The following is a 12807-nucleotide window of genomic DNA, read 5'->3' as shown; positions in this document are numbered from 1 at the left end:
ACCTTTTTTAAGCTTCTAACATTCCACGCTCCGACTCGTAGAATGTTATTTTTTAATTTTCTGGTGACCCCTTCCTTAGTAGTCCCCACCCGGAGATCCGAACGGGGGACTATTTTACCTCCGGAATATTTTACCAAGGAAGGCGCCTCCATTATTGTATATGTGAAAATGCAGAGCCACATTTTCTTGGAAAAAAAAGCAGCTGTAGTTTTCCATTGCTTTCAGCTGCGCAGTACTCAGAGGACTGAGTGATGTTGATACGGCCGTTTAAGTCGTCCTGACTCACGCCCCTAACAACTACTGAAAGAGCTGCTGCCCTCTTTCAGGAATCATTCCTTAGTCTGGCTCTCAACAGATACCTCTCCGATATGGTTGCACCTTCGGTCCAGCTACTCTGTATCCCTGAGCACTCAAGCCCCCTCACCAACGGCAAGGTCTCATGATTCATAGAGGAGGGAAATATGACTATAGCTTGAAATTAAATAATCTTGAAATTTAATAATTTTTTGTTTTCCAAAGTAAATACTTTTTATAAAATAAAATAAAGAATTACAACAGCTGCAGGTTTTAGCTAAAATGTTACAGCAGTTTTTTAATTTTATTAAACAAATAAATTTTTGGACTGAATAAATATACACTAGGGTAGAGAAATATAAAAGTTATGGGGAATATAAAAGGGTTATCTAAATAAAATAATTTACTAAATGGGAAATCTTTTTAAAATTTTTTTACACAAAATATACAATGTAAATCATTAAAAGTACAAATTTTGTTGTAATGGTATTAACCATGAAGAGAAGGCTAATCAGATATCTCAAAACTTACATAATTGTTAATATTTTGATGCTGCAAACAGTATGTAATACCAATACATTCAGTTGAAAGTGTAGATTTTGTTAACTGATAACCACTGACGGTGAAGTTTAATATTTTGTATTGTAAAATATTGTTGTTTAAAAAGACCTGTAACTGAATAGTTTTATATATTAGAAATAAATAATTAAAGGATATTTACATAAACATAAATTAAGATATTAAATAAGGCACGTAAAAAAAAAATTAATGGTCATGAGAATTAATAAAATAAATAAATCTATTCTTTAAACAATAGCTGCATTTGATGTAATACGTTATGACTGATATAACAAAGTTGTGTTTATAGAATACACACAATATATATGTAATGTGTGTTTAAATATGGACCCTACAGTCGTAGTTTGAGATAGTACAACAACAAAGTATGTTAAAGAATCAATGGGTAGATCCATAGTCAAAGATGTACTGATCAAATTCCAAAAAATCACCAGTTTAATTAATTAAATTAATTATGCATTATTTATTTAATGTTTTGACCACCTCAAATATATGCTTTTCTTTTAGATATTAAGGAATCAGCTGAAGACTGGTTTGGGGTTCATGAATAATTGATTACCTTCACTTGAACTTTATAACATTTAGAACCATATAAACTACTTACCCAAACCCAAAATTTAGCAATATGTTTACTAAATACAATTAATTGCAGGATAAAGTTATCAAGAAAGTAGACAGAGGAGATATAATCAAATTAGAATTAGTACTATTAAAGAGTAGTCAGTAATTTGAGGTTAAAACAGAATAAAATTTGTTCTTAATAAATAAGGGTTTAAAATATTACTCTAACACTACCATGAAAGTAGATGTATGTGTAACTTTAACTTGTTAAATTATTATCTATCTCGTTTAATACAGGAATTTATTTAATATAGGTATTTATTCTACTGTCTTAATCTGAAAAAAATTATTATTAAATAAATTGAAACATTACTTAAAATTACAGTACAATATTACACTTAATTAGTTAGACAGCTGCAGTTAAATAAGAATAATCTAAATATAGGGCTGCAAATTTGTCCATGAGGAGTAACAACCTCAGCAAATGTTACAGAAGGCATAATTGGCATAAAAATTAATAAGATCAAAAAAAAACATGCAAAATAAGCATAACATAATGGTGCCATGTTGATTCATCAAATCTCCTTCTCAAAGGTTGATGAACTGGAGAAAATTATAAATTATTGAAAAATACATTAGCAATAAAATTTCATTGAATTCTTATTTGAGCAATGATGATTAGTTACCACTAATTGTGATATTTTAGGTGATTGAGCCTGTAATAGATAGTGTATTCCTGTTTACATTACTTACAATGATTGATTCATAAGTCATACGGTTCATTTCACAAGAATTTGTACCGTGCCAAAAAATAACATATGGTAACACTCAAGCTTTATAGAATATCAGGTTGTATTCCATATTGCAATGAAGTCAACTGCTTCTCACCACATCATTCAATAATCAGTGCCAATGAAGTCTCAAATCAGTATATACAATTCTACTATAATTTTCATAATTTGTTTAAAGTGTTGCATTTATGAATGTTTGTCTATGTTTTTTTTTAAATTAGGTCAATATCTTCTTTTTTAACATTTTGGACTAGACTGCAAAGGCTGTTTGGGTACATATTTCCTTCATGGTCTTCCTACATTATGTTTTCCTGTAAATTGTAATTTGAAGAAATTTTTTTGTGGCAGTCTCTCCTTTGACATTCTGTTTAGATGTGAAAACCACATTATCTGTTCCCTTTTCCAATTTCTTATGCCTAGATTTAGTTAGTCATGTAGTTTTATTTTTTGTCAAAACCAGCTTGTAAAGTTCTTAACAGAATGTAAAAACATGTTTTGGAATATTGAATGCTTTCATAATAAGCATGAACCAATTAAATATTGAGTATATTCTCTATAAAGAGGATATAACCACATCTTAATAAAACTTAGGCGAGTCTCACTCATCATTCTGTTCCTCAGGGTTTTTTAATTGTGTCACATATATCACTAAATCCATTCAAATTATACTCATGATCTCTGTCAGATTCATACAACATATCATATATCATCATAATCATTAAAGTGTGGCACTAACTTTAATTAACAAGAATAACAGCAGTGACATTCAATAATATGCATGCAACTGCCTATGCTTGCCATTCTGCTGCAATGCTCTATTAGAATAATAATAATAACTAAGAATAAATAAATAAAGGATTACAACAATTGGAAGATTGGTCCTTGGTACTTTCAGTTTAAATGTACACAGTTCTATTATAAATCCAGTGCTGTATCATTTTGCAACAATTTTCGATCTGACTGGGTAGTTATAACTTTTATCTTAAGTGATGATATATGAACAATATATTATTACTAATGCAAATGTACTTATCCACACTTTTTGCGGTTAAAGTTATCAATGAAACATATATCAAGTTAATTTTTTTGTTTGATGATTTCGCCACAAAGCTTGAAGCTTATACATGAAATTAATTGCTGGCGTCACTTGGAGATATTTTCTGAACTAAAATTTACATTATAATTTTCTAATGTCAGTGTTTATAAAACTCCAGGCTTTGTTTTTGCATAATAGCTTTATTAAAATGAATTTCTACAAACGAACTGGTAAATAGAACCTCTGTTTATGTTCTACATTTTTCAACAATTTTTTTTCAATAGATGAATGAGACCTAAAATATGATGTTCCTAAGTCTCTTTAATGGGAAAACTTGAGGTGATACCATACTTTCAGAACACTAGGGTCTGGTATATGAAGTAATTTAAAGTGTTAATATCCACATTCAAAATAAAAGGAGCTGTTAACAGTTTCAAAAAAAGATGTTAGCAAACATCTATAGTCACAATTTTAATCTTTTAAGTTTTTAAATCATAAATCAAATTCATTTTGGAGAAACAGAGATCTCTGTAAAACTAGTCAACAGAGATCTCATAAAAAAGAAAATAAAGTGAAACAATTTTTTAATTAAATTTAAATTATGCTTCTAGGTACTAATTGTTAAAACTGTTTATTTCTAAATGATATATTTTCTGGAGTATCATCTATTAAGAAGCAGGTTGATGAATTAGCCATATGTAGTCTTGCAAGTGCTTTGCCAATTTAAGTCTCACGTAAATTTGAAATAAGATATTATACCAAAAATTACTGTTGTATAGATATTGCGGACGAAATGATTCCGGAACCGATTTAAACTTTCTCCATACTTAAAATCTCAATTAAAAAAATCGGTTTGCGCCTCCACGTTGGTTCGTCTGGATAACCAGTTAGAAACGTGGAGATTTCTACTAGTGAACTAAATTGGAATCACCTCTCTGGATCACATCCAGAGTTGTAACTCGGGAATTTATTCTCACCCAAGGCTGACTTGCCTTTGAAAGTCAAATATGGAAGGTCTTTTAAGAAAAAATCCACCGTCTGGTAAATACCAGAGAAGGCTGCACTCGGATCCGGTGGGCAGCTGCTTAAAAGATAACAATGAATCGGAGCGTTTGGAAACACCCAAAAACAACACAACTTCAAAATTGAGGATAAGAAACAAGCAAATAAACTACATTGCCACTCACAACATTAATTCTCTAACTCAACCCGGCAAACTAAAAACTCTAACAGACATAATGGACAAACAAAATATCCTAATCGCAGGACTTCAAGAAATGAGAAACACCGATCGAGAGGCGTTTGAATCTCAGGGTTACAGAATTTACAAAAGAATCCCCGGGAAACGTGTGATGAAGAATTGCCCACAGTTCGGAACAGGATTTGCAATCAATCTTAAAATAATTGACTCAGTCGTAGAATTTAAGTCTTACTCCCCCAGGATTTCAACCTTAACCCTAAAATCAGCCAATAAATTCTACACCATAATAAATGTCCATGCTCCCACCAATGACAAAAACAATCTTAAAAAAGATAGAGAAGAGATGGACAAATTCTGGGAACTTCTTGACCAAACTGCAAACAACATAAATAAGACCCACACAAAGATTTTAATAGGGGACTTTAATGCCCAACTTGGTAAAGAACGAAGATATCGTGATATTATCGGAAAATGGCCTGCCCAAAAGAAAACTAACAAGAATGGCCAAAGACTTGTCGAATTTTGCAGAAACCATAATATGATCTCAAAATCCACCTATTTTATGAGAAAACCAAACAAATTGAAGACTTGGAAACACCCAGATTGGAAAAAAGGAGAATGGCAACTGGATCATGTTTGCATGGACCGGAATTATCACAAGGAGATTTATAATGTAAAAGTCTTGAGAGGAACAGATACTGGATCGGACCATTACTTAATTAAAGTTAAAATAAAATTCACCCCGCATAAAAAGAAAAATCCCAACCTAAAAACAAAAGAGCTTATGATCCACATAAATTAATAAACAATGCCATCTTTGAAGAAACAACAAAAAAAATCAAATTAACTAATAATTTAAAAGAACTGACATCCCAACTGAAAGAAATAGCTGAAGAACTAGCCCCTATAAACCCAAGAAAAAAACACCAATGGTGGAATGAAGAATGTGACAAAGCAGTCAAAGACCGACACCGGGCTTGGATCAACCACCAAACCCAGAAAACTGAAGAATCTAACCATGAATTCACCAAACAAAGGAAAATAACTCAGAAAATTATAAGAGGAACCAAACGACAAGCCCAAAAAACTTGATTCAGCAAATAGAAGAAAGTTCCAAGAAAACTAATTTCCGAGACTATTATAAAATTTTTGGTCAGGCTCTTCAAAGATATGAACCACCCACCCTTATGCTGAGAGGAAAAAAAGGAAATATGGCCCACACCAATAAAGAAAATGCTGAAATTTTGGCAGAAACCTTCAATAGACTCCTCAACTGTGACGACCCCCCAGAGCTTTTTGAGATTGACACTGAAACTCCAGTTAAAACTTCACCAGTAAATATCAAACCCACCAACAATTCAAGAAGTTCTCGCAGCCTTAAATGAAATAAAAAACTACAAAGCAAGCGGAGAAGACCAGCTTTTCGCAGAACTCTGGAAACACTCATCAGTTTATTCAGTCAAAACTTCCCTACATCTATGCCTCGTGAAAATATGGAACGAAGAAAAACTTCCAGAACACTGGACCACAGCCCTCATCCATCCATTACATAAAAAAGGGGATAAAACTAATCCGGAAAACTACAGAGGCATATCTCTCCTGGATTGCACATACAAAATCCTGTCGAGAATCATATACAACCGATGCATAGACCAACTTGAACTGGAACTTGGGGAATACCAAGGGGGATTTAGGCCATGGAGAGGTTGCCCGGAACAAATAATATCCCTAAAACTTATGATGGACTTATATAAAAGACGGAAAAAACAACTAATAATCACCTTCGTCGACTTTAAAAGGGCCTATGATTGTATACACCGACCATCCATGCTGAATATTCTGAGAAACCTGGGCCTTCACCCTAAACTCGTAAACATGATAAAATTAACTTTAACCAATACCCAGTCCAGAGTGAAATTCAGAGGTGAACTCTCTCAACCCTTCTACATAAAAACTGGATTGAGGCAAGGAGACGGCCTCTCACCACTCCTTTTCAACTGCGCCCTCGAATTTGTCATGAGAAAATGGTATGAAATAAATCCCAAAAATATAAAAATGGGTACTAAGAAAAACTCCATCACACTAAATTGCCTAGGATTTGCAGATGACCTCGCTCTTTTAGCAAATAATATTCAAGAAGCCAAAACACAAATCATGAGCCTTCAAAACCTAACACAAAAGATAGGGCTTCATATCTCTTTCGAAAAAACTGAACTAATGGCCATAGATCCTCTGGTAATAGAGCACATTACGGTAAACAATCAGAAAATTAAAATAGTAAAACGATTTAAATATCTAGGGGAAATAATAACTTATAATTTAAATGAAAAAGTGACATGCCAAAACAGGACAAATAAAATGATTAAATCCCAAAAATTAACTTGGTCAACATATAACAAAAAATGCCTTTCTACTAAAACAAAACTTAAACATTATAAAACTGTAGTACAGCCAGAAGTCACCTACGGAAGCGAGACCCTTTTCAAAATCACTCAGAAAAACCGAATTGAAAAAATTCTGAAAATAGAGAGGAGAATTGTCAGAACGTGTATCAATAAAAAACACCAAAAAGAAGGCCAATGGTGGATTGTGCCAAATGAGGTGGTGTATCGAGAAATAGAGCCTGTTACTGATACTATGCGGAAAAAAAGAATCTCTTTCTTCGGTCATCTCATAAGGATACCGGAAACAAGACCGTCTAGAAATATCATTGAAAAGCTCTGGTTCCAAAAGCTAGAAGTAGGATGGATCAAAGAAATTAGAGAAGATATGAAAGAATTGGGAATTTCCCTGACCGACCTACAGAATAAAACTGGAAAAATTACAAAGCTAAAAGATAAAAGCATTAGATTTAAACAAAAGACAGACAAACGACAAAATACAACGAAGAGGGTGTTTACGGATGAAGAAAAGAAAGCAAGATCTGAACGGATGAAGAAATACTGGGCAGCTCGAAAGAGTAAAATAACACGCTTTTTTCAGAAAAGATCCAACTAAAATTGACTTAAGTGGTCCCATGTTGACCGTAAAAGCATAATAATAATATAGATATTGCATATAAAAATTATTTTTTAAGTTATTATTACAATGTTAAAAATAATGCAATACTTTGGAATCAAATAAAAAATTCTAAACATTAAAAACATATTTTCTCAGAGATCTTTACAATGATAATAGTAGAATATTTTATTAGCCGGTTAAAAATTTGACAATAAAAATTGTAGTCTAGGATTTTGGATTTTAACTGCAAGATTTTGCCACAATATACATAAACATATGTATCATGAAACTTTGCATTAACCAAGGAGCTTTGTTTTCTATTTGGTAAAAGTGAAATTTTGATATTTACTTGTCTTTTAATGTTAGAATATGACATTAATAAAAAAGTTATTAAATTCTATTAATAAAGTTGATATACCTATAAATCTTCTTCAGCACAATATCTTTCTAGAATATTCCTCCTTCAAGAATAAATGTGCTTGCAATAAAACTTTTGAAATAATAGAATGGATAATATAGAGTTAATTATAATGGTTAATATAGATAGAGTAATTATAATCAATCATATGTGCTGAAATAAAATTGCAAATTGCAATTTGTAACTATCAAAACATAAGTTGTCATAAACAGGAGGTTTGTAATTAGAAAGCTGCCAAGTAGTACGAAAAGTACCATCAATCTCTCATTAGGGTTGCCATGAGTGGGACAGACCTTAATCATTACAAAAAAAAAATTATGCTACTTTTGGAAAATAAACTATTTTATACACAAAACACACAGATCTGGAAATAATTGGGTATTATTTATAAATAATAATAAATTCAAATTACACATATAAAATATAAATTAACATTGTATATACTGCTGGTATAATTATTAAAATTATATGAATTGATATAAAAGGGATGTATATATAAAAGATATAATTAGTCAGGATTACATAGATTTTTGGTGTTCTTAGACGATATGTGCAGAAATTTAATAAAATTAAAATTGGTATATATATATATATATATATATTAAAATACATACAAGAACAATAATCCTAAATCTATAAAAACTTGGTACTGTGTATAAAAGGAAATTTATATAACTAAATATAAATACAATATCAATCTCATCATTAGAAATAAAATTTCAATTATTTATTTAATTACAGAAAAAATCATGGCATATCATTCCATTTCTATTAAATAATATTTTCTTATATTATTAAATTGTTTTTTATTACTTACAAACAAAGATTGCTTGGTAAAATTAATTGACAACTAGGTAAAATTTACAGTTTAAAGTTTTATAAAAATTAATTAAAGAATTGATAGGCTGAATATTTTTGTAATTAAATAATTCAAAATAGAGGATTTATTATATTAATATAATGCAGAAGTTTGATAAGTATGAATAAGAATAAATTAAATAAAGATAAATATGAATTAGAATCACATCATAGTTAATGAATTTATAAAATAAACAAATTTAATTTTTGCAGCTATGTAATTAGATGAATGCAACTGACCTAATGTAGGTTACCATTTAAAAAAAAAACAACACCTTTTATGTATAAAGAGTACGTAATAATTAAGTGCAGATGTAAAAGTGGTCACTGAGGATAATACTTCATATAATACTTCAGGATAAAGTATTCATCATACTAGCAGCATAAAATTTACAATAAATCATGTTTAAACTCATAGTTTTTTGAGTACGTGTACCTTTTTCTTACATAATTTTAATTTATATTTATTTTTAGTTAACATAAAAAAAAGCTAAAAGAAATAATCTGATAAGAGTAATAAGAAATTGATCGAACTTAAAATTATTTAATAATGTTTCAAGAAATATTAACTTTGATTGCTGAATGATTTTCAAGGATAATACAACAAACTATTAAAGCACGATAAGAAAAACTATTTACTCTAAGTAACATCATATTACAAATAACTTAAATCACTCTGATGAAGTAACCCAGTTCTCTGACTGAATTACGTATGAAAAATAATTACTATAAGTTCATAGTAAACTATCACACTTATCAGAACTTAAAATAGTTTCTTATAGCCTTCTGTAAATTGTATTAAGAAACATTTATTAACTATTAAGAAACTATTTTATTAACTAAACTTACTATTAATAATAACAATTATCAACAAACAAAGAACAAGACACTTTGTTTAAAAATATAATAATAATTCATTTGATCTAGGGGATAGAGTTTCAGAAAGAGGGAGCAACATGTAACAAAAGAAAAAAAATACCTGAACTTTGTCCATTTTCTGTTCTGTCCTAACCTTACCTAAATAAGCACCTCTGCCTGTTCCTCCATTGACTAGGCCGGTACTCAGCTATTCGGCTGAGGCTGAAGTGGTTCTGGTACAAGATGAGGGGTACGACTGCTTATTGGATGGAGGATAGGACTTGCAGGCCAATTATAAGGTGTACTTGCTGATGTTGGTGGTACACTTCGTGAATGTGTTAACATTGGTGACATACACTGCACACTATTGTTATTAGTATTACTACTGCTGCTGTTTTGTATTGCTGGTAATATTGCAGCAGATTCTGGGTGAAGGAAGTTGCGGTGTTCATTTGCTTGATCGGATGATGTTGAGTCACCTTGGTTATTTTGTGATTGTGATATACAATGTACTAATAACTCTGGTAATAATAATTCCATCTACAACAAAAATTAAACCGTTAAAAGATTTCTGCATAATCTAAATTAAATAAATAAATGTCTATGAATAATTAGAACTAACCGAGTTCAAATTTAAACATTTTTAAATTAAAATTCACATGACTGCTAAAAAGTATATGCAGATATGTAGCGGTAGTGTTTTTCATTGTTTTTTTTTTTTGGGAGGGCAAGAAATGCTTTCACACTATCAGTGCCATGGAACAAATGTAATATAATATTCAAAAATAAAAAATTACAATTTATTAAATAGCCAAGTTCAGTCGCACAGTGTTAAGAAACAACAAAATATTAGATCACATCATCATATTATTCCCTAGAATAACTTGGATGTTAGTTCCTAATTTAAATGTTCAATGTGTGTGTGTGTGTGTGTGTATGTGCATTACACACACGGTCCACAAGGAAGTGGTATATCGTTAATTGGCAGTTGCAGCAATCATAAATGGGTGCATTGGTCTGATTCATTAGGTGCCCATGAGTAAGGTTTATGTCTCCTCCTTGCAAACAGCAAATAATAACCTCCTCTTGATGGCTATTCTTGCATGAAGAGTTTCATGGAAGCATAGTATCCTTGATGTGGTGGAGTTTATTATCTACTGCAGCAGTCCGTCACCCTGCCACTTTCTCAAAGAGTGTATTTAACAGAATTAATAAAATTGGTAGTAGTAACATGAGTAATGAAAGATGGTTGGCGTGTAGCCAACCATCTTTCAGGTGAGGTTACACACCAAGAGGTGTGTAACCTCTTTAGCAATGGAATCCACACGTTCATTATCCGGGATTCCTACATGGCTAGGGATCCAGCAGAAACTCACTTGAGTGTTATGACAGTTCAACTTGTGATTGCTTTATGAATTTTTGTGATGACAAAATGTCTAAAATACAAATCTTCTAAAGCTTGGAATGCTCTACATGAATCGCTACAAATAAGGATGTGACAGTATTTTGGGTTAATGATATTCAAAGGCTTACTGATGGCAACAATTCAGCATTGTAGATCACACATCTTGTGTGATCACTACCAGATAGACCGAACATATAGGTTCTGCCATTTATAACAAAAGTACATCCAATGGTATCATTCTGTTTCAACCCATCTATGTATACTACTGGGTCTGGGTTTATCTTGGATAGAAATTGTTAAATAATTTGATGAATGACAATAGGAGTAAGGGATTTTTTATTATATATGGTGAGGTCATAATTAAAATTTATGGGATCGAGTCTCCATGAAAGATATGAACAGGGATAGGCTGGGAAAATAGGTGTTAAAATTTAAAAGTTACAGTAAATGCTGGGTACTAACTAACACCCGTTGATGCTGTATAACATGGATGGTTTTTAATATCGTTGTAAATGAGGGTTTGTGAGGATTACTTTAAAAGACAGGTGATTTGATTGTCCTTTAAGATGGGCAGAGTAAGATGCTAGTAACATCTATCTCATCTCATCCCAAAGTGATGACTCACCACAATCAACAAGTATGCTTGCAACATGGCTTGATCTAAAGGTGCCTGTAGCAAGGTGAAGAAAAGCGTGATGTACAGCATTCAACATCTTAAGCGCAGTATGACACGCTGAAGAGTAGGGGATGCAACCATAATCCAAATGGGACTGAACTAAAGAATAATAAAAACGGAAGTACATAATCAGTCAGCTCCCCGCTTGATGTTGCTAAGGACTCGTAGCATATCTTTTAAAAATGAACATGATAAAAATTCTTAAAGTTGCAATATTGTAAGCTGTAGTAGATGTAACTTAGTACAAACTACTGTTCAATGTAGAATGTATATCTTATTTTGTCAATTTTTAGGCCTTTATAAACTTTAAATACCAGAAGGAAAGGTAATTGTTTATTACAACTGGATTTTAATCTGTGGTGGGAGATTTTTGAATAAAAATAACTAATCATTAGCACATTATGTATTCTATTATATAAAATAATTATTTATTTTATATTTTTAATTAATTTTTTTATTTTTGTTTCCTGTTAATAAATCTGTAAACAATTTCACTGGAAAAACCTACTTGTAATAACAAGTAAAAGTTATTTACAAATAATTTGAACATGTAATTGAGAACATAGGGCTGTTTGACATACAAATATTTGAGAACAGTATATTTAGAGCTTTTCTTTCAGCGATACTTTTTTATATATGAAAATGTAAATGATAATATTACTTCAGACAAATATAAATGCCAAGGAATTTTAAGGAACAATTAAACAATTAAATTTATGTATTTAAACAGAAAATATGAACAAAAACATTTTTAAATAATAGAAAGATGTTTAGTGTAATAAGATAGACACTAATAATGACAACTATATGCAAAAATTGTGTCCTATTTTATGACAAGGTGATGATCAAAGAATTATTATATGAACAGTTTAAGCACAAGTTTTATTTATTATGTGAACAGTTTCTGCTGGCTAATATTTTGTAAAGTTCTATGAAAATAATTATGAAATCTGCTCAGGCTCTGGATGCTTCAGCCTGAGCAGATTCCAGAAGATGAAGGAGCTAGTTGCCAGTCATACCTACTAATCAGACCTACTAATTACCAACCAAACAATTGCTTCCCTTGAAATTTTCTTTTTACTTAGTGCCCATGTGTTGTAGTCTGAGAATACATTCTTATGTGATAGTAT

At 31.1% G+C, this 12807-nt stretch overlaps 1 protein-coding gene across 1 annotated transcript in view; it reads right to left on the bottom strand.

The window, feature by feature from the left end:
* LOC142330175 (polynucleotide 5'-hydroxyl-kinase NOL9-like) overlaps positions 1–10040 on the bottom strand; it is a 59110-nt gene extending 49070 nt beyond the window's left edge. The window contains exons 1-2 of the transcript XR_012757714.1: positions 9756–10040; positions 826–969 (exon numbers count right to left, since the gene is read on the bottom strand). The gene's annotated coding sequence lies outside the window, so the exon portion shown is untranslated. The remainder of the gene's footprint in view (positions 1–825; positions 970–9755) is intronic.
* Between the last annotated feature and the right edge of the window lie 2767 nt (positions 10041–12807).

Source organism: Lycorma delicatula, chromosome 9, assembly GCF_047948215.1.
Source record: "Lycorma delicatula isolate Av1 chromosome 9, ASM4794821v1, whole genome shotgun sequence".
Lineage (NCBI taxonomy): Eukaryota > Metazoa > Arthropoda > Insecta > Hemiptera > Fulgoridae > Lycorma > Lycorma delicatula.
This window is presented reverse-complemented; position numbering and strand designations above follow the sequence as displayed.